The following is a 22818-nucleotide window of genomic DNA, read 5'->3' as shown; positions in this document are numbered from 1 at the left end:
GGAGATTAGACTATCACAGTCTTAATGGACAGCTTTAAATATCAAAAAGGGATGAATAACGTAACAACAGGAACTTGATATAAAATGATAGATATTAAAAATAGAGAATGGAACAGAACAAATAATAAAAATTATAATCCATCAAAACTTGCATTTAAAAAATAAATATTGAGACCATGAACCTTGAAACAGATCCAAAGTAGCCAAGATAGTCACATGCTATAAAAAAAATCCATTGTATTTTAAGAAAAAGAAAATTATTTGCATACACAAGCAAAAAGTCACATATAATGGTAAGAAAATCTGACTTTCAGCTGCACATTATGCCAAAAGGTAAAAGAACAACGTATTTAAGAAATTTACAAGAAGAAAAAAAGTCTTAGCTAAGAATTATATGTACCAGCCAAACTTAGACTCAGGAATAAAGATTGCAGACTACCAGTTTGGAAAAGCACAACTTCTGAGAAAAAAGTTCTATGAGCCCTTCCTTCCTGAGAGGCTTACTAGAGAACATCATTCAAACAACCAACATGACTAGTATAAGGAATGGTATTAAGCAAAAAAATTATATTTACTTAACAATGTAAGATTAAATGACATAAGAGAGACAGTGTGGAATATAAGAGCTACATGCCCTGACAACATAGATACACTGTAGTAAAATAAGCTTGCCAATTGCCTATAGATATTAACAGAGGATATAGGAAGCAGAAAGCAAGGACAGACGTTAGAGTTCCTTAATATAATATGTTTTATGATTTTATTTTGGACACCTATAACTATTTTACATATTTACAAAATAAACTTAGTTCTAAAAAAATTCCAAAATTCAGTGGGGCACCTGGGTGGCTCACTTGGTTAAGCACCTGCCTTCTGCTCAGGTCATGAACCCAGGGTCCTGCGATCCAGTCCCATGGACTCCCTGTTCAGTGGGGACCCTGCTTCTCCCTCACCCTCTGTCCCTCCTCCCCTGTTCATTCTTTCTCTGCACCTCTCTCTCTCTCTCTCTCAAATAAATAAATAAATAAATAAATAAAATAATAAGAATGGGCTTAAAACACAATAATTTGTGTATTCTTGGTGGGATTATACTCAAGATGAAGAAAGAATGGCTACAAAATCTTAAACTGATTTCTGTAACTGTATTGTTGGGGATACTACTGATATTGCCATTCTGAAACTTGTTTGTGTGTACTGTCAGATAAATCAAATGAGTCATTATGGTGGTCTAGATGAAAATCCAGATTTTCAGCATGGATGAAAAGCCATCAATAAATGCATATAAAAATCATGTAATTCTGATTTTGATTTGGAAATATTAGTATGAAAAATGTTATCACTCCACCCATTGAAACAGTCTAGAAATAATGATCATTAACAATAAATAGCAATAAACTCTCCTAATCCCCAGATTTTGTTAACTAATACTTTTCACTAAAAGAAACCGGGCTTCTTAGAAAAATAGTTAATTCCAGGTTTAGGGTAGGAAATATCAAGATGAGATGGAACCTCTTGTTCCAATAAAAGCAAGGAAGCAAGCCATCAAAGGCTTCCAGAATGAAGGCTTCCAGAATGTCTAAAGAATGAGAAGCAACCTGAATAGAATTCCACTAGCCTAAAAATCAGAAAATTTGAGCACCACTAAGAATAATAAATTGAAAGTATTGAAAAACATCAAATATGATTAAATTGACAAATTAATAATGATGCTAAATCAAAGTAAGAAATTCATTGATCACTTTTAGAAAGCATTTGAAGACTAACTCAGTATTATGGAAACAAATAAATAAAAGAAAAAATCTGGCATTTTCTGCCTTTTCTGTACAAACTGTATCCCCTGGTTTTTATTTAATTTAAATTTAATTTTTATTTTTTTTAATTTTTATGACTGAAGTATAGTTGATATACAATGTTATATTAGTTTCAGGTGAACAACATAATGATTTGACATTTCTTTACATTACACAAAGCTCACCACAATAAGTGTAGTCACCATCTGTCACCATACAATGTTAATACAATATCACTGACTATATTCCCTATGCTGTACTTTCCATATCCATGACTTTTTTATTTTATAACTGGAAGTTTGTACTAGAATATCACAGTTCTTCAACACCTAATTTATTAATGGACATAGGCCATGAAAATGAACTCATGTTAACATAACTAAAGCGAGGGAAGCAGACTATGTGCCTCCTTTAGAATGCCACAGCACTACTGGATCCAAACATAAATCAGATCAAGCTTCGAGCGTTCACTGACAATTCATTAAAAATACAAGGTGAGAGGAAAATGCTGAATGACATGATGGGGGTGATTGGGGATGCAATCAGCCAACTCCAGACTCTGGGAAACTCTACATGACAAATTGCCTGGCTTCTTCAACAACAATAAAAAGCCATAAATAAATGTAAGAGATTAAAAAAGACTTCAGAAATATATCAACCTATGACAATTATGGAATTGTTATTATTATTTGGATCCCAATTCAAACAACCAAACTGTGAAACAAACACATTAGAGAATTAGGGAACTGTGTCATTGACTGAATATTTGATGATACTATGGAATTATTGGTATTATAATTGCTTTTTATAGAGTCATTAATATTTATGGATACATTCTGAAATACTTATGGATGAACTTAAATAATGCCTGGAGTGACTTCAACATAACCGAAGACAGAGATGAAATAAGATTAGCTGATTACATTGTAATTACTGAATTATTGAAGATTTGTAATGAGGAGCTTCATTATACTGTTCTCCATATATTGTATATGTTTGCAATGTTCTGTAATAATAAGTTTGGAGTTTAATGATGGCCTGTATGTTGAGATGGTGATGGGAATAGAGAGAAATGGAAACCATCAGGGGAAGTTGGATGTGTTAACGGATAGGACTCAGCGGTCATTTGGAGCTAGATGGGGAGGGGAACGAGGAGCGAGAGGAAACAGCTCCCCGATGATCCAGATATGCACCCCAGCAGCTTGGGCTCTAGACAAGCATAATGTGCAGTGGATTTATTCAGATTATAGATTTTGCTTGAGTGCTGAAATGAGAGGAGAGTGGGATAAGTGAATTAAGGAACTTGTAAAGACTTCCTTACTGTGATAGATCATGACTGGACCAGAAGAAAGGTGACACCATGAGAGTCTGAGACACAGGGCAAAAGGAGAGTGCTCTCGACTTTTGTATTGCCACCAGCAGCCTGTTTCATATCAGGCAAAACATTTAATATAGGTTTTATTTGGTTTCCATATCTGAAAATTGATAGTGGACTTAATATATAGTCATTTGCAGCCCCCAAATACATTTCACTTCACATAATCTATCTTCTCTTTTGTTGGTTAATATTCCCCCAAATAAAGAAAAAAACTGCTTGAATTTATTATTATTTTATTTATTTATGTATTTATTTGACAGAGACACAGCAAGAGAGGGAACACAAGCAGGGGGAGTGGGAGAGGGAGAAGCAGGCTTCCCGCTAAGCAGGGAGCCTGATGCGGGGCTCAATCCCAGCACCCTGGGATCACGACCTGAGCCGAAGGCAGACGCCTAACGACTGAGCCACCCAGGCGTCCCAGAACTGCTTGAATTTATATATTGATTAAAGATATACCAGCTCACTATGTTCTCTTAAATATCTATTTCCGAACATAGCCTCAATTGTGAGGAAAGCATGTGATAAATGAAGTTTACTCTTTTTTTTTTTCAGATTTATTTATTCATTTGAGAGAAAGAGAGAGCACCAGCAGGGTCAGGAGCAGAGGGAGAGGGAGAGAGAGAGACTCTCAAGCAGACTCCCCACTGAGTGTGGAGCCCAATGTGGGGCTTGATCTCATGACCCTGAGATCATGCCCTTAGGCGCCGACTAAGCCACCCAGGCGCCTCAAGTTTACTTTTTGAGTGTGTGTTTGTACTTCTGTTTTTAAGGGACATTGTGCCAAGTTTAAAATTTCTAGCTCTCTGCAGCTCCAGTATTAATCACGGTATAAAATTACTAGAGTAACCATAATCTGGGGCTGTTTGCAAAGCTGTGCATAACTTTTCTTTAAGTTCGGAAGTGATGTTTTATAAACATAAGAAATAGTACTATGATGCTATTATCAAATTCTGTTTAATAAAATTTGTGTTACTACACTTCAGCTGAACTGTAGAGAGGTGACATATCATGGTGTTAATCATTTTATTGACTTAATTTTCAGTAATGGTTCAAACCCCAACCAACTGCCTCTGTCTGGTCTATGTGAAAACCTATTATGTGCCTCAAAACAGGGTACAAGTTAATCCTTTGACCCTTTATATTTCCATAGAGGGCTAAAGATATTTGCTCCACACTTATGATGAAATAGAATCACCTTCTGTTTATTTTCTCCACCACATTCATTAACTTCTCCGTTAAGTGAGAAAAGAAACTTACCGCTTGGTGAGAGGATGATAGACTGAGAGTCATCAGGTCATATTTTTAAAGGTTGTTCTTCATATATGACCCAGGTTTCATCAAGCTAATTTCAATCACAATATTAAGGTGTTTTTGTAGTTAAAATTAAAAACTCATGAAGTGACACATTGATTCTCATTTTGGAAGGACAATGAATGGTCCAACCCTTGAATTTATTCCTTCCTTGAGACACTAACATATGCTAATCACTGTTCTTAGTGTTGGAGCAATGGCTGTGACAAAAATCCCTGACATTCTTGTGGGTTAAAAAGCCTTGAATATAGGTCCAAGAAGTGGGACTTAGAGACCAAAATTACACATGGCACACTGAGCCCAAGCTGCAGCCCTGTCAGCTAGTTTAAATAGGAGTGAACTGCAAAAGAATAGCAGCCTTGGGCACCTGGGTGGCTCAGATGGTTGAGCGTCTGCCTTCGGCTCGGGTCATGGTCCCGGGGTCCTGGGGTCGGGGCCTGCATGGGGCTCCTCACTCGGCGGGGAGCCTGCTTCTCCCTCTGCCTCTCTCTCTGTCTGTCTCTGTCTCTTATGAATAAATAAAAAAAAAAAAAAAAAAAAGAAGAAGAATAGCAGCCTCAAGAGATGAGTCATAGCCAGAGTGGCCCACCATGTTTGAAGCACAAAGGCAATGATTTCCTGGTATTCTTCAGTCAGGAACTGCAACTACATTTAGAAGCTCAAATAAACAAAGATTGATGTTAGAAATCTAGAGACTTCCACTTTTCTGAGACTTCTAGTATTTAACAGACCCTGAAGTTAGGAGGGGCTCTCTGAGGTACTTTAGAAGAAGACCCAAGGAAATTTAGACCCCCACATTAAGAAGTTAGTACTCATGGTAAAGTGAGAAACTGGTCTACCAAATAGGTAGCATTTCATTACTTAGGCTGTTTTTATAATTCGGTCATGAAAAAGAACATTGCTTCCATTATAGTGTTTCTTGGATAAAACATCAGGCTGGGGAATTAGCAGAGTGAAGGAATTTCTACATTACTTTTTCATGTTTAAGGACAGCACAATTAGTATATAGTACCAAATGTATTCCTCTCTCCCTTGATTTAAATTGTATCCAAGGCCAAAGGGTGAATGTGACTTGATTTACTTCTTAAATTATCAGGATTGTCTTAAAATCCCCAGTCATACCTCCACATTTCTCACTAGATCATCACAAATTAAATGAACAAAATTTTGATACTTGTGGATTTCATAGAGAGACTATGAGTTCAAACACTGAAGACTGACACATTTTGGTCCTTTTTGGGTAAGTAATCTTGAGCTGAGGTACAGAAAAAAATATGGCATAAATTACAAGGCTAAGAAGAAAATTTTTAATGCTCATACCTGTATTTTATTTCTAAGAATTAGCATTTCTCAAGGACAAACAAGATTGGTTTAAAAGCAGCATTTTTTTTTCTTAAAATCAGTATAGGAGTAGTGAGTGAAATAAAAATGATTATCATGGAAGGCATGTTCAAGGATGGGAATTTGCTTAGAATGAATATTTCTATCTGGTTGGCCAGTCTAGACATACATAGAAGAGAAGAGAGATATGAACATTCCTAATTACTGTTAAGGATAAATCTAGGAAAAAGCCATATATCATGGGAGGTGAACAGACCACCATTTGTGGGAAGACCTCAAAGTCTAAATTTGAGTGACTCCAAAGGCAGTGTGAATACAAGAAGCCAATGAAGACAACTTTCAGAGTGCCAGAGAGGTACTGGGAAAACTCCCGTGGTTAATTAAGATAGATGACTAGGCAGTTTCATAAAATCTGGATGTGTTTTGGAAACAAAGTCTTCAACAAGAAACAGACTATTTTTGCATCATTTACTAAGTTTCAAATTCACAGATTTGTTGTGTTAAGTGAGGTAAGTATAACATGTACACTGAGGGGATAAACTCAGGGTATTTACAGTGTTAGTTTTCTAAAAGAAGGTACAAGAAGGATATAGAAGTAATTATGGGAAGTCCTGGGAGGCAGTCACATTTAGAACAGGCTTGAATTAAATGTTGGTCTGATGGGAGGTAATTTCTTCTCTTTTTATTGAAGTGTAATTAACTAATGCAATTGTATATTAGTTTCAGGTGTACAACCTGTTGATTCAACAATTCTATACATTACTCAGTGCTCAGCACAATAAGTATAGTCATCATCCATCGCCATGCTTTAGTAAAATATTTAACTTTATTCCCTATGCTGTACTTTTCATTACCACAACTTATTTATTTTATAACTAAAAATTTATACCTCTTAGTCCCTTTTATGTAATTCACCCATCTCTCACCCACCTCCCCTCTGGCAACCACCAGTTTGTTCTCTGTATTTAAGAGTCTGTTTTTTGGATTGTTTTATTTTTTAGATTCCACATGTAAGTGAAATCATATATTTCTCTTTCTCTGTCTGACTTATTTCACTTAGCATAATACTCCCTAGGTCCATCCATGTTGTTGCAAATGACAAGATCTTATCCTTTGTTATGGTTGTGTAATATTCGTGTATATGTGTATGTGTGTATACCATCTTCCTTATTCATTTGTCTATCAATGGACATAGGTTGCTTCCACATATTGGCTATTGTAAATAATGCTGCAATAAACACAGGGGTTTTTGAATTAGTGTTTCTGTATTCTTTGGGTGAATACACAGTAGTGGGATTACTGAATTATATGGTATTTCTATTTTTAAGTTTTTTGAGGACCCTCTAAACTCTTTTGAACAGTGGTTGCACCGATTTACATTCCCACCAACAGTACAAGAGGGTTCCTTCTCCAAATTCTCACCAAGACTTGTTATTTCTTGTCTTTTTGATTCTAGTCATTCTGATAGGTGTAAGGTGATATCTTATTATGGTTTTGACTTGCACTTCCCTAATGACTAGTAATGTTGAACATTTTTTCATGTGTTGGTTGGCCATCTGTATGTCTTCTTTGGAAAAATGTCTATTCAGGTTGTCTGCATATTTTTTTAATCAAATTATTTGTGGGTTTTTTGGTGTGGAGTTGTAATAGTTCTTTATATATTTCGGATATTCTCCCCTGATCAGATATATCATATGCAAATATCTTCTCCCATTCACAAGGTTGCCATTTTGTTTTGTTGATACTTTCCTTCACTATGCAAAACTTTTTATTTTTATGTTGTCCCAATAGTTTATTTTTGCTTTTGTTTCCCTTGCCTGAGGACACATATATAGAAAAATGTTGCTAAGGCTGATGTCAAAGAGATTGTTGCCTACATTTTCTTCTAGGAGGTTTATGGTTCCAGGTCTCACATTTAGATTTTTAATCCATCTTGAATTTGTTTTTTTATATAGTGTAAGAAAGTGGTACAATATCATTCCTTTGCATGTCACTGTCCAGTTTTCCCAGCACCATTTATTGAAGAGACTTTTGCCCATTGTATATTCTTGCCTCCTTTGTCATATATTGGCCATCTAAGTGTGGGTTTATTTCTGGGCTCTCTATTCTGTTCCATTGATCTATGTGTCTGTTTTTGTGCCAGTACTATACGGTTTTGATTACTATAACTTTATAGTATATCTTGAAATCTGGAATTGTGATACTTCCAGTCTTGTTCTTCTTTCTCAAGATGGGAGGTCATCTCTGAATGGATATTAATTACTTAAGGAGGTGAGGGTGTCATCATTTGTTCAATTAGTGAATGCTTTTGGCTGGGACAGAATTTATTGAATTCATATACATTCCTATGGAAAACACCCAGCCAGAATCTGGGAGAACATTTTAAGAAAACTAATCTCAGATGATTAAAGAAAAAAAAATTAGGGCAGTAGTTTAAATTTTGAAATTTTCTGAAATTGAAAATGTAGTGGGAAAGCAGAAGAAAGAAAGAAGTAAGTAAGATTGTTATATCCAGGACTATAGTAAAAATGTGACAAAAAATGACATGTTTATTTTCACTGAAGTAGCATTAGCTCCTGAAGGTACTGAAAAGTTAAAAGCCAAGACAGCTAGTTCCAGGCTGCTTTATGATAATGGAATCTCTATAGATCCCAATCTTTCCATACCTTCTCCAAAATACCATAATGATTAAAAGAGAAATTAAATTAAAACACCAGTAATTTACACTTACAGCATAACCAGGAAATGGGGAATATTACAAATTCAAATTTATGAGTAAATTTGAGACCAGAGTCCACAACTGTATGTAAGTCTGGTGGGAGCTGTACAAATGTGTAGGTCGTGGGCAGTAGTGATGAAATCCAGGAAATATTACCAAGGGTGCACCTCCAGCAACAGAGAAGCCCACCCTGAGTGGGAACTACAGAGAGTACTTCTCAGGTTTGTAAGATTACAGCCACGGGCAAAGGAACAAAAAGAAGAGCCTTGGGAAGACAGTTTTAGGAAAATATCTAGGAAGAGAGTGGTTTAACAAAAGGGATGCCTTGCAGCTTCTGTGGGTATTTTTAAGCTTATCTCCAGGGAAACCTGGAAACCTAGTGTTAACCTTTGGCCAAGGAAAGGATGAAATAGACTAACAATTGATTTATAATGTGGTGTGTAAAGTCAAATTCTACTGGAGACGTGCTGTACTAGCTTGTTATCTACAGTGGTTAGTGAAAATGTGTACACTGATCATCACAACTGGTTTAATGAGTTTAACGCCTCGTTTTAGCTGTGTGACCAACACAGTATAAAAGACTCCTCAGTAAACTTGCACCTTAGTTCAGATGAAACTGAAGTATCTTGTACATATCTTGGTGGTTCATAAACCAAACACGTAGCATGTCCTGTGTGACTGCGGTAGGACCCTGGAGGGCTGCACCTGTACATCCTGGTCTCTCCATAGTGCCTACACTCTCTCTCTCCTGCTGAATGTGGCCTTTACCTTCATAAAAGTTTTACATGACTATACCCTGTGGAGTTCCATCGGGTCTTTCAATTATCGGATGTGTGATTTCTGCGGCAGTTCATTTGGAGTCAGCAGCGGGCTTTAAAGAGAGGAAAAGAAGCAGCTGATGACAAGTATCCTACCATAGCAAAATGGAATATAAAAATACACACAAGCTACCCCACCACTAAATAATGATTTAACATATTAAAACTGCCATCCCTTCTTGCAACAAAAACAGAGTCCTTGATATGAGAACTTGAAGAAGCCACTTTCCTAATGTGCCTCACAAAAAAGAAATATCCTCCTAGTCAATACTCCAGGAAAATAAGACATTCAAAGGAAAAATAAAATCATGGCATCCATCCTATAAAAAACAAAAACCTAAATAAGGATCAAAACAGTTCCATAAACAAATAAAAGCAAATCTTCCTAGAAGCAGGATTTCTCTCAGAACTAAAAATAATGGAATAAAAAATTGTAGATGTGAAAGAACACTAAAAAATAAAAGTCACAAACTTTAAAAAGAGGTAATGAGAAGTAGATAGTAGAGGATGTTAAATGTGGAATGTTAAAACTTGGAAATAATTCAAAATTAACATAAATTAAGTTACAAGGTACCCAAAAGAAAATAGAAACTACTTAAAGTACATTAAATAACATAGAAAGGATAGAAATGAGAAAAAAAAAAAAAAACAAATAATAGAGTTGGGGAGAAAAACAGAGAAGGTGGGGAGAGAAAGAAGATTGAAGGCCCATAACCAGCAAAGGAAATCCAATGTACACATAGCAGGAATACCAAAAGAAAAAAAAAATGAAGAATAAAACATAACACCAACAACAAAAACAAAACTAATGTATTTTTAATTAGGATACCATAAGTAAAAATAAGTATCTGAATCTGCATATAGAAAATGTGCACAGTGTGCCTGGGAAGGTTGCCCTGGGCTGCTAAACATTAACACTTAGCTTACCAAGATCATAAGAGTTTAAAGACAGTAGAGGGGCACCCAGGTGGCTCAGTCAGTCAAGTGTCTGACTCTTGGTTTTGGCTCAGGTCATGATCTCCGGGTTGTGAGAGCCGGCTCTGCACTCAGTGGGGAGTCTGCTTGAGATTCTCTCCCTCTGCACCTCCCCCACTCTTTTCTCTCAATAATAAATAAATAAATAAAATCTTAAAAAGGCTAGCAGAAAAAAAAAACTATAAATCCCTAATCAATACACTGACAAAGTAAAGAAAATCATATTGGCGTCAGACTCCTTCAGAGGAACATTAACTGCAAGAATATAATGGCACAGTATCTACCAGCTACACGGGGAAGAAAATGTGAGCCAATAATTTTGAAATATCAAGGTTACAAGAAAACACTGTTAAACATGTAAGAATTCAAGTTCCTGAGTCCTTCCTGAGCAGTCCTCTAGAAGATGAGCTTATACAACCAGGAGCTGATTGAGGAGATTCTGCATTAAATTTTGGTATTGAATATTGAATATATAAAACTATACAGGTAACACCAAAACAAAGGTGGGACTGAGAATAAATAGTTTGCATATATTATATACTTTAAAAAAGGAAAGAAGAAGAACAGGGTACAAGAGGGAGAGAAAAGGGAAAATAAAATACGATAAATCATTGCTTCATAGGTGGTGGCTGAGAGTCAAAGGACAACATTTGAGTACAAGAAGCTTGAGTATTCTATCAGTCAAAATTCTCCAGAGAAACAGAACCAACCTGATGTATATAGAGATTTATTGTAAGGAATTGACTCGCACAATTACAGAGACTGAGATGTCTAATGATTTGCCAATGGCAAGCTGGCGACCCAGGAAAGCCTGTGGTGTAGTTCTGAGTCCAAAGGCCTAAGATACAGGGTAGTTGATGATGTGGATTCCAGTCTGGTTCTGAAGGCCTGAGAGCCAGGAGCACTGAGTGCAGGAGACGGTTGAGGTCCCAACTCAGCAATCAGGTAGGAAAAGTCAAATTCTCCCTTCCTCCAACTTTTTGTTCTATTCAGGCCCTCAGTGGATTGGATGATGCCCAGCCACTTTGGGGATGACAAACTACCTTACTAAGTCCACCAGTTCAAATGCTGATTTCATTTTGAAACACCCTCACAGACACATCCAGAAATAATGTTTAGCCAAATATCTGGGCACCCTGTGATCCTATCAAGTTGACACATAAAATTATCCATTACAAGTACATTTAAGAGTAAGAACATAAACATTAAGAATGATAATATGATTGACCAGAATTAAATGATGGAAATGGTGGAAGAGAGAGAGAAAAAAGAAGGAAGAGCTACTACATGAATATTCTATTTGTTCCTAATAGAGACTCATATATTCTTAAAGAAAATGGAAAATAGAAGATGGAGGATGAGAAAATGGAGGAAAGGAAAATGGAAGCTGAGATATTCATATAATGGTAAACACTGGAACCAAAATACAAGTTTTTCTAATACTGAAAGACAAAATTTTTAAAAAGTAAATAACATAATGAATGTGTAATTGCTAAATGTTTATAGGCTTAACTCACCTACTTAAAAATAAAATTTCAGATAGACTGACACAGCAAAATGCAACTTTATATCATATATAAAAGTACCACCTAAAAACATGTTTTATTTTTTTTATTTAAAATCAGTTAATTAACATTTGGTGTATTATTAGTTTCAGGGGTAGAGTTTAGGGATTCATCAGTTGCATATGATACCCAGTGCTCATTACATGAAGTGTCCTCCTTAATGCCCATCACCCAATTAGCCCATCTCCCCCACCACATCCCCTCCGGCAACCCTCAGTTTGTTTCCTATAGTTAAGAGTCTCTTATGGTTAAAACAGATGAACATAGGGGAAGAGAAGGAAAAATAAAATAAGGCAAAATCAGACAGGGAGACAAACAATAAAAATGTGTTTGAGAGAGGCCAAAATCAAAGGAAGAAAACAAGAATAACAGCAAAAACAAAAAGGAAAGTAGGGATAACAACTTGATATCAGATGGAGTATAGTTTAGGCTAAAAAGTAGCAAATGAGAAAAAGTTATATGTTACAATGTTATCACAGTAAAGATAAAAGAGTTATAAATCTCTAAACACCATATAATATACCAACAACTTTCATAAAGTTCTACAGAAGATGCATTAAAAACACACTAAGAGACTTTAATACAGTAAAACTGTCTTAGTCCAAGATAGGTCAAGAACAAGAGTATTATGTAAGGATCTATGTAAGTTCATATTTATTCCTATATAATTTATTAAAACATAAATCCTAATATTAAAGAATATAACTTCTTATCAATTTTACATAAAACAATCTTGAAAATTAAAAATAATTTAGGCCATAAAGAATACCTCAACAGATTATAAAAAGTTGAAAGCCAAGTAACATTTTCAGACCACAATGCAATAGAATCATAATATGACACCAAAATTAAAATCAAATTAGAATCTTTTAAATGAAGATTAAACGGTCTTAATAAAATAACTAATGGAATAATATAAAGTACAAATTAAAATAGAAGAACACAGTAATACATGGTGTAGGAAACGATTGGGGTTCAGAGATTATGGCCAAGAAAGAATCCTTGAGACGTCTTTGGTGCAAAAAGGTTGTTGTATTAAGGCATGGGGACAGGACCCGTGGGCAGAAGGAGCTGCACTGGGGTCATGAGGAGTGGCCTATTAAATACTTTCAAGTTGGGAGGAGGTTAAAGATAACAGAAGTCTCTAAGGAATTTTGGAAGCAAGGTTTCCAGGATCTTGAGGGGGCTAGCTTTTGTTAGGAAAAGGTCATTTATGACTGTCTAATAAAACCTTAGTCATGAGACCCTTCAGATGTATATCAGTGGACCATATGCTTGGGGGATGAGTGCCAACACGTGTCTTGGGGGGGTAGAGATAAAGGAAGTTTCCAAAGGAATTTTTTAAAGATATTTTTTATTTATTTATCTGAGAGAGAGAGAGCACTGAGTTGGGGGGAAGGGGCAGAGGGAAATGGAGAAGCTCCCTGCTCAGCAGGGAGCCCGACACAGGGCTCTATCCCAGGACCCTGAGATCATCACCTGAGCTGAAAGCAGATGCTTAACTGACTGAGTCATTCAGGCACCCCCAAAGGAGTTTTTATATGTTAAAGTAGATTCACAGGATCCTGGGGAGTTGGGATAATGTTAAGCTAAGATTGCCTTTTGCCCCTAGCTAAGTATTAACATTGAGGCAGCTGAGTTCCTAGAGAAAGGTCACTCCGCCTGTTTCAAGGACTTGTCAATGAGCTGTAAGTAGTAAGGAAATATAATTTTTCTTTTCCCTTTGTTTCCCATGTCAATACATATTAGAACTTTTGGAATATATAAAAAATAATATTCAGAGGAAAATTCATATTGAAAAAAATTCATATCACTAAAACTGAAAGAGTGGAAATGATACATATCCTATAAAAATATTGGAGGGGGTGGGAGAGAGTAACCGAAAGATAGAGCAGAAGAAAGGAGTTCACAAAGATGAAAGCAGGAAATAATGAGAAAAAAGTGATAATCTAATTATTTTATTTTTTTAAAAGATTTTATTTATTTTATTTATTTGACAGAGAGATAGAGAGAGCCAGAAAGCACATGTAGGAGGAGTGGGGGGAAGGGGCAGAGGGAAAAGGAGAAGCAAGCTCCCTGCTCAGCAGGGAGCCCGATGTAGGGCTCAATCTCAGGACTCTGGGATCATGACTTGAGTCAAAGGCAGACGCTTAACTGACTGAGCCACCCAGATGCCCCTAATCTAATTTAAAAAAATAATAATAACAAAAAAGAGGAGGCCTGGGTGGCTCAGTCAGTTAAGCATGTGACTCTTGATTTCAGCTCAGGTCATGATCTCAGAGTTGTGAGATTGAGCCCTGAGTCAGGTTTCCTGCTCAGAGGTGGAGGCTGGATGAGATTCTCTCCCTCTCCCTCTCCCTCTGCCGCCCCCCGCCCCCCCCAGCTCATGGGCTCTTTCTTTCTCTCAAATAATAAATAAGTAAGTAAGTAAGTAAGTAAGTAAATAAATAAATAAAATCTTTTTTTAAAAGAAATAACAAAAAAGGGACATTTCACCACACTACCATATTCACAAAAATAAGGGAGCAAAGAGCATATGTACATAAAATAATGAAACAAATGACCCAGGTTAAATAACACCAATTCAATCATTTTTTAATCCCTGACTTATAGATATCCTCATGAATAAATTTTTAAACTTACATGAAATAGGTAATTTTCTAGGAAAAAATAATTTACTTAAACTGGCCTTACTAGTGATAGAAAAAACCAATTTTCATTAAAAAAATTATCAGGGGCTTCTGAGTGGCTCTGTGGGTTAAGTGTCTGAGTCCTGATTTGGGCTCAGGTCTTGATCTCAGGGTTGTGAAATCCAGCCCCACATCTGGCTCTGCTCAGCAGGGAGTCTGCTTGAGATTCTTTCCCTATGCCCTCCTCAATCATGCTTGCACATGTGCTTTTTCTCTCTAAAGTAAAATCTTTTAAAAAATTATCAATGATCTATTTACACAAGAAGCAATGAATTATGATGGATTCATATCGGAATTTCCCCAGCCTTTAAGGACCAGATAATCCCAACACTATTGTAAATTGTTCTAGACCACAGCAACAAAACAAAACTAAACAACAATAAAGGAAAACTTCCAAATTATTTGTAAAGCAATTACCAAAACCTGATAAAAATTGCACAAAAAAAGAAATCAAAATCATTCTAACCTGTGAATACTGATGTGAACAAATTTTCTACTTAAGTATTCAAAACATAATAAATAACATTAAAATAGGGTGTAAGCATCCTTCAGTACTGTATTGTTCATTAATATAATTACTCATATTAGTTGATCTAAGGACAAATATCTTGAAAGTATCTCCAGAGATGCTGAAAATGCATGTGATAAATAAAAATGATTCTTTATTCTTGTGAAAAACCATCAATAAATTAAGCATTAGTACACATATACTGAATATGATACAATAACTATTTCTCAGTCTGCGGGTCAGCATCTTACCTAACACTGAAACAATGGAGGCAATCCTGGAGGCAGTCCACATCAGAAACAAGACAAAAATGCCTGCTATTATCATTCTTATTAAACATTGTATTAATAACATTAGCTTATCAATTGCCAAAATGAGAGCAAGTAGAGACATAATATGAAAGGAAGAACTAAAACTATTGGCAGATGATGTGATCATGCCTGCAAAATCCCCCAAAATAAATATTACAAAAACAATAAAATTATTTAGTAAGCTAGTAGAATATAAAACTGACTTATCAAAGTAATTATATATAAATGAAAACCAGTTAGAAGATTCGGTGAGGGGCACCTGGGTGGCTCAGTCATTAAGCATCTGCCTTCGGCTCAGGTCATGATCCCAGGCAAGCCCCACATCGGGCTCCCTGCTCCGCGGGAAGCCTGCTTCTCCCTCTCCTCCTCCCCCTGCTTGTGTTCCCTCTCTTGCTGTCTCTCTCTCTCTGTCAAGTAAATAAATGAAAATCTTAAAAAAAAAAAAAAACGCACAGAGCATTAAAAAAAAGAGATGATGAAAAAGAACTTATTTATTTTCTTTTAAAGATTTTATTTATTTATTTGACAGAGAGAGAGACAGGGAGAGAGTGAACACAAGCAGGGGGAGTGGGAGAGGGAGAAGCAGGCTTCCCGTGGAGCAGGGAGCCCGATGTGCGGCTTGCCTGGGATCATGACCTGAGCCGAAGGCAGATGCTTAACCAACTGAGCCACCCAGGCACCCCTAGAAGAACCTATCTGAAACAGATTTTTAAAAATTACTTTTGATGAAATGTTGCAAAATATAAAAATCTAAATGAGGATAAGTTGAAACATTTCTGAAAAGCCCAAAAGTAGACTTGAACAAGCTGAATGACACACCTTGTTCATGAAGAAGAGAACTCAATATCGTAAAGATACCAGTTCTCCCTTAGTTGATGTATAAATGTAACATCACCACCTGTTTTTTTTTTTTCCTCTTTTTCTGGAATTAGACATCTTAAGTATAACAAATGTTATTTTTATGTACCCTTCTCATATCCAAACTTAATTTTTCCCTTTCTTGTATACTCCAATCCAGTTGATCAGCAAGTCCTAAAACTTTAATTCCAAAGTATATTTTTGCTCCATCGCTACTATCCTTCCCTAATGCCAACATACAAATCTTTTCTTTCATGTTTCAAGTTTTTATTTAAATTCTAGTTGTTAACATATAGCATAATATTAGTTTCAGGAGTAGAATTTAGTGATTCATCACTTACATATAACACTCAGTGCTCATCGCAAGTGCCCTCATTAATGCCCATCACCCATTTAGGCCATCCCCCCACCCACCTCCCCTCCAGCAACCCTCAGTGTGTTCTCTGTAGTTAAGAGTCTGTTTTGGGGCACCTGGGTGGCTCAGTCGGGTAAGTGTCTGACTCTTGGTTTCAGCTCAGGTCATGATCTCACGGGCGGTAAGATGGAGCCCCACATCAGACTCCTCGCTCAGTGGAGAGTCCGCTTGAAGATTCTCTCCTTCTTCCCCTCCCCCACACTCTCTCTCTAAAATAAATAAATACATCTTTAAAAGAATCTGTTTTGTGGTTTGCCTTTCTCTTTCTCTTTTTTTTTCCCTTATCTTCATCTGTTTTGTTTCCTAACTTCTACATATGAGTGAAATCATATGGTATTTGTCTTTCTCTGACTGACTTATTTCGCTTAGCATAATACTCTCTAGCTCCATCCAGGTCATTGCAAATGGGAGGATTTCAGTCTTTTTGATGGCTGAGTAATATTCCATTGTATCATATGCCACATCTTCTTTATCCATTCATCAGTTGATGAGCATTTGGCCTCTTTCCATAATGTGGCTATTGTTGATAGTGCTACTATAAACTTTGGGGTATGTGTACCCCTTTGAATTTGTAGTTTTGTATCCTTTAGGTTAATACCTAGTAGTGCAATTGCTGGGTGTAGGGTGGTTCTATTTTTAACTTTTTGAGGAACCTCCATGCTGTTTTCCAGGAGTGGCTGTACCAGTTCCAGCATATAAATCTAACTTGTCATTTTGTGTTTGGATTTTGTGATAGCCTCCACAGCAGCTCCCTGTCTTTTCTTGCTTCCTCCATCCCTTCTCCACAAAATAGCAAGAGTAACTATTTTAAAAATATATAAATCACATTTTATTCCACTTTACACTTCCAAATGGCTTATCATTGCAGTTATAACCAAATATCTGACCCTTCCCTAACTCAATTTCATCTCATACTGTCTCCCTTTTCAAAATGTGTAGTTCCTTGACAATGCCAAGCTCTTACGCATTTCATGGTTCATTTTACTTCCCTGTTTCTGTTGAAAGTTCCCCTTCCCTTGGCTATTCACATAGCTGCTCTCTTTCCTTTAAAGAGGCCTTTCTGACTATCCCATCTCAAGCTTTCACCCTTCACTTATAGGTATATCCCACTACCCCATTTATTTTTCTCATAGCACTTACTAGAATCTGAGTTTGTTGGGTTAATCTGTACATTCATTGTTCATTTCAGTGGGAGTGTGTGTGTGTATATATATTATATATATATATGAACGTATTATCCATAAGGGCTAAGAACATTTCTGTCTTGTTCCTATCTCTTCTTCAGTTTTAAGACAATGTCTACCTCATAGTAGATAGTCACTAAAATACTTATCAAAATGAAAATTCTTTCCTGCCTTCAACTAGTTCTAGTACTTGTGGGAAACCTAAACTTGTGCTGAACAGCATCAAATTAAGGTTTTCTGAAGCTTTTGGGTGCAAATATCAGGAATGTTGTATCAAAAAGGAAAAAATCCAATTATTTCAAGATGATGTGTGTATATCATCCCCTGGGTCATGATTCCTACCTACATATGGATATCACTGGCCATAAGATAGAAAAAAGAAAGCACAATTTAAATATTACTACCACATAACTAAACAAATCAATTTTTTATTTGTCCAATGACATCAATATACAAAGAAACAAAACCTTGTGAAAAAGGTCTTGTGTGAGGAAAATTGTAGTTATCGACTAACATGAGAGGATAATTTGAGGATTTTAATTAAAAGTTACAATCCCCACATCCCCCTAAAATGTTTTTCATAAGAGGAACTAAATATAAGTAGTAGATAAAATAAAACATACTTACATTCAAAGGAAATCCCTGTTCTCTAAAGGGTAAGGAAAATATGCTTCAAAGTGGCATATCGGTAAGAAACTCTCTCCACTTATTCTCACATTGCTGAGTTCAGAGCCTCAAGTGTGTATATAATGTACAGAGAACAAGGGAAGATGTTTTCTCTTCTGGCAATTCTCTTTTAAGAGAAAGAGAATCCTTTCTCAGAAGACTCCCTCTACTATTTTCTTGTATCTCCTTGACTCAAATTGGGTCACATGTCCTCAAAGAATGCCATGTATACTTTCATTAGCCAGTCACTGGCCATGGATATAAGGATGACTGGGGCTTGCCCTTAAACCAATCAAGCCCATTCCGAGAGCCTAGGATGGGAACAGTTCCCCTGATACACAAGAGCTGCATGGAGGAGGGATCAAACTCTTTGGGAAGACAAATAAATGGATGCTGATTTGGGAACCAACATTTTTCAGTGAAGTCTACACTAATAAAGCCCAACTTCTGATCTCCACATCATAATCTCTTTCCACACATCCCACCATTGTCCACTTAGGTTCATGTCGGTTTGAAATTTAATAATGATCTCATCAATTCTAATGAGCTTTCCTGTTAAAATATTCTTAAATGCTCTGTGAAAATTCATGCAAGACTAACTCCTAACAAAGTCGTAGAAATGAAAGCTTCAAAACTCAGTAACCTATTGCACTTTTACAGGGATGGATGATCAGAAACTATTTGAGGAATAAGCATTCAGTCACAATGGCTGAAAGAATAAAGATTATAAAGCAGGGATGGCAGTTGTCCAGCAATTAATCCAGCCCCAATTGTTTCCTGAGTATTTTGCCATTTCTGTTTGCAAAGCAGTAATTGGCATTGTTTAGAAGAGACAAATCATTTTGCCTTCCTCTTGGCAGCTTTAAAATGACAAAATAAATTTTGCACAAAGATCTTGTTTTACTCCAAGTTTATTTCTTTTTGAAACTAAATGTCTATTCATTTTTTTAGTCATAATAGGTCTCAAAACAATGCTCAAACATTGACTACTGAAATATTATTTACAAAATCCAACTGAGTTTTTCTAAAGATTTGAGATTATTCAATGATATTTACCTCCAGATAATATCTTCAGTTTCCTACCATGTCATATTATCTTTTAAGGCAATAACAATAATAATAATAATAATGCTGAATGCTTGTATCTAAATAATTGATACTGCATGGAAATTAGCCAGTTGAACATAGTATGGTTTTTTTCAAGCTTTAAAATACCAACCATATTAAAACTTTAAAAACCCTGTGATTTAGGATAATATTTCATACCTATTGAGCAACTATTATCTGTTAGACATAGTATGAAGTACTTATAGAATGTAAATATGGGAGATAACTCATTTACATCATTATATCACAACATATTGGATAAAATACTTTAAGTACCTTAATGAAAGGACTCGTAGTTTGTTTTGTTTCTGTCCTTGTTAGTAAGGAATTGGTTTTTCTATTGAGATAGTGCCTATATATGGGACTTACTCTACAAAACAGCATCAGTAAGGAGATAACTCTGAATTTTTTTTGAGCAGTATTTGATTTTTTTAAAGGTGAACCTGTATACTTTTTGTAAGTAAAACAAATAAAATTGAAATGTGAAAAAAAACTTCATAAATTTATAAAATGTGATGAGTAATGAACAAATGTTATGGACATGTGGAAAAATAACTACAAATATCTTTGGTTACTAAGTACAGGAGATCCTATTTAAGCTGGATTTTTTAGGACAAATATGGATTCACCAAGCATAAAGGAGAAATTGTGGGAAGAGTGTATTACATGCATGTTGGTTATTAACATAACTAGAAATTTCTTGTATTGAAAGAAAAAGCTTACCAGGGTTCATTAATAGAATTTGTTTAGTTGGTGAATTCAAGGGAACATATCTCCAAGACATTAGAGAAAAGGAGAGAAGAAGACACCTAACACAGTTTGATGAAATAGAGAAAAGCTTACAGGTGAGGTCAGCCAATGCCATCTTGGGGAGCTTGAGGAGGCATTTGGAAGGAGACAGGCTGTAGATGGCAAAATAGATTGTTAGGGGGCTGGCTTTGGATTTGGGATGAAAACATAATATTCTGGCTCAGTGTCCAGGAACATTGAGGGAGAACCCCAAGTCTGTTGTTATGAAAGAAAACCTAAGGTTTCAAGATGACTATTTAGAGAGAAGATAGAAAAATAGAGAACAAGTATGTTTTGTTACTATCCATAAGGTAATGCTATACAAAAATGGCCCAGAGTCTAGGTTGGGTTTTCCTTTGTAGACCTTTCCTTTTTGTTCTCTAGAATAAAAAAGGGTTTCTATCTTTTTAAAATAAATTCTGTTTTCATAAAACTCTACTACAGATAAGTGTGATCATCAATCTAATAATAGTAGATTTGAGTGCTCACTTTTGTATCAACAGATTTAGCAGTTATTTTAGAATATTAGAATACCATTTTTTACCTCATAGAAAACCTGCTGCCAATAAAACACCAGAAAACATCACAAAAACTATGGTTATAATCTTTTCAAGCTTATAAAGTTATATAATAGGCACACAATCTGTTTCTGTTCATATTCCCTTAAAAAGCAATGTACACACTCACACTCTTTTCACAAAATTACAAATAAAATATTAATTAAAAAATCTAGAAAGGTGTGAATAACTTGTTGATATCCTGCAATTAGAAGCGTACCTCACTATTTATACCCTAGGCATTAAACTAATTATTACTTAGCCTTTACAGATAAAGTACTTTTTTTTTTTATCCCAAAGATTTTATCTATTTGACAGAGAGAGAAAGAGAGAGACACAGTGAGAGAGGGAACACAAGCAGGGGGAGCGGGAGAGGGAGAAGCAGGCTTCCTGCCGAGCAGGGAGCCGGATGTGGGGCTGGATCCCAGGACCCTGGGACCATGACCCGAGCCGAAGGCAGATGCTCAAGGACTGAGCCACCCCAGCACCCACAGATAAAGTACTTTTGTCCTGCAGTAGAAGTTCCTTGAAAAGTTTCAGTTAATTACTGAAACATGTCTAAGTAAATAGTAAAACGTAGCTTATACCGAGTTCTAGAATAAAGTGCCACCTTGAGTCTTTGGTGATATTTATTGTTTTGCATTTACCAAAATCCTCGGTATTTTATTTAATCCAGAGTTTTTCAACAACCACCTAGACATTAGTTATTCTTTAGCCATTTATGACATGTTGATCCAAATCATCTAACTAACATATAATGTTAGATAATACATCTCTGCTTGATATAGGCCTCTCTAGAAAAATTACGTGAGGTCAGATGGATGAACATTCTAAATAGAATAACATGGTGATGATCTACTTTGTTCACTGCTTGAACTCTTTCAAATGCCTGAAAACTACTGCAGAATTAAACATGTAAGTGAAATAATGCTTTGGGAAAATTAATCCAAGCATTATAAAATTATTCTTTCCTTATATGGCCAACTCTTCTTCATATATTTATAACATATTTTAAAATATTTCATATAAGTATTTTTTGCATAAAGTTATTTTCACAAAGAAAGTTTTTACTCTCCTCAGACATCGCTCTAAATTAGCTCACTTCACTTTTGGAAAAACTCTTGAATTTTTATGTACATTTTTCTTTTTAAAATTTAGAAGAAATGAATATAAGGTATCTCACAGAAAATGTCCTTAATAGGTCCTGCAATTTGGGGATCTTAAGTAAAATGGGAAAAGTTTGGAAGCATAGTCACCTATGTGTACCATTCCTTATTCAACACTCAGGATCCTAATGCATGACTTTTAGATGAGTTAGTTCAGTGTAGAAGCATTACCTTGCCATTAAAGGAAATGCAGGGGAAACATAATTTAGTTAAGATACTTCCATAATTTAAATTTGACCTAGTTAAATACTGGGTTTCCTAGAAACTAATACACACACTGAAAAAAATTGGAAAATTAGAAAATTTCACTATAATAGCCCCATCCCATACTTTGAATCTAACTGAATTACCAAATCAGCAGTCACTTATTCCATAGCATAAGGCCATGGGGCACATAATACATGCAACTTAGGACTGTACCTGAATCATATTCAAGATGGTAGCCTATTAAAGATTGTGAAATGAACAAAAATATTAAAGATACAGTCTCTCTTCAACTGTTGGAGTATCAGTGTGGCAGAGCAGAGGAGAAAGGCGTGCAACCACCTTTGCAGCTGTGAATGACAATCACATGGGTGGGAATAAATGCTAAAACGAAACACACAAGCACATACAGTCACATCATATACCAGAGCACCATCTACCTGCTTACCCCAAAGCAAGGTGACAT

Source organism: Eumetopias jubatus, unplaced genomic scaffold (assembly GCF_037043125.1).
Source record: "Eumetopias jubatus isolate StellerSeaLion01/CBP00866 unplaced genomic scaffold, mEumJub1_p1.0 scaffold_14, whole genome shotgun sequence".
Taxonomy (NCBI): domain Eukaryota; kingdom Metazoa; phylum Chordata; class Mammalia; order Carnivora; family Otariidae; genus Eumetopias; species Eumetopias jubatus.
This window is presented reverse-complemented; position numbering follows the sequence as displayed.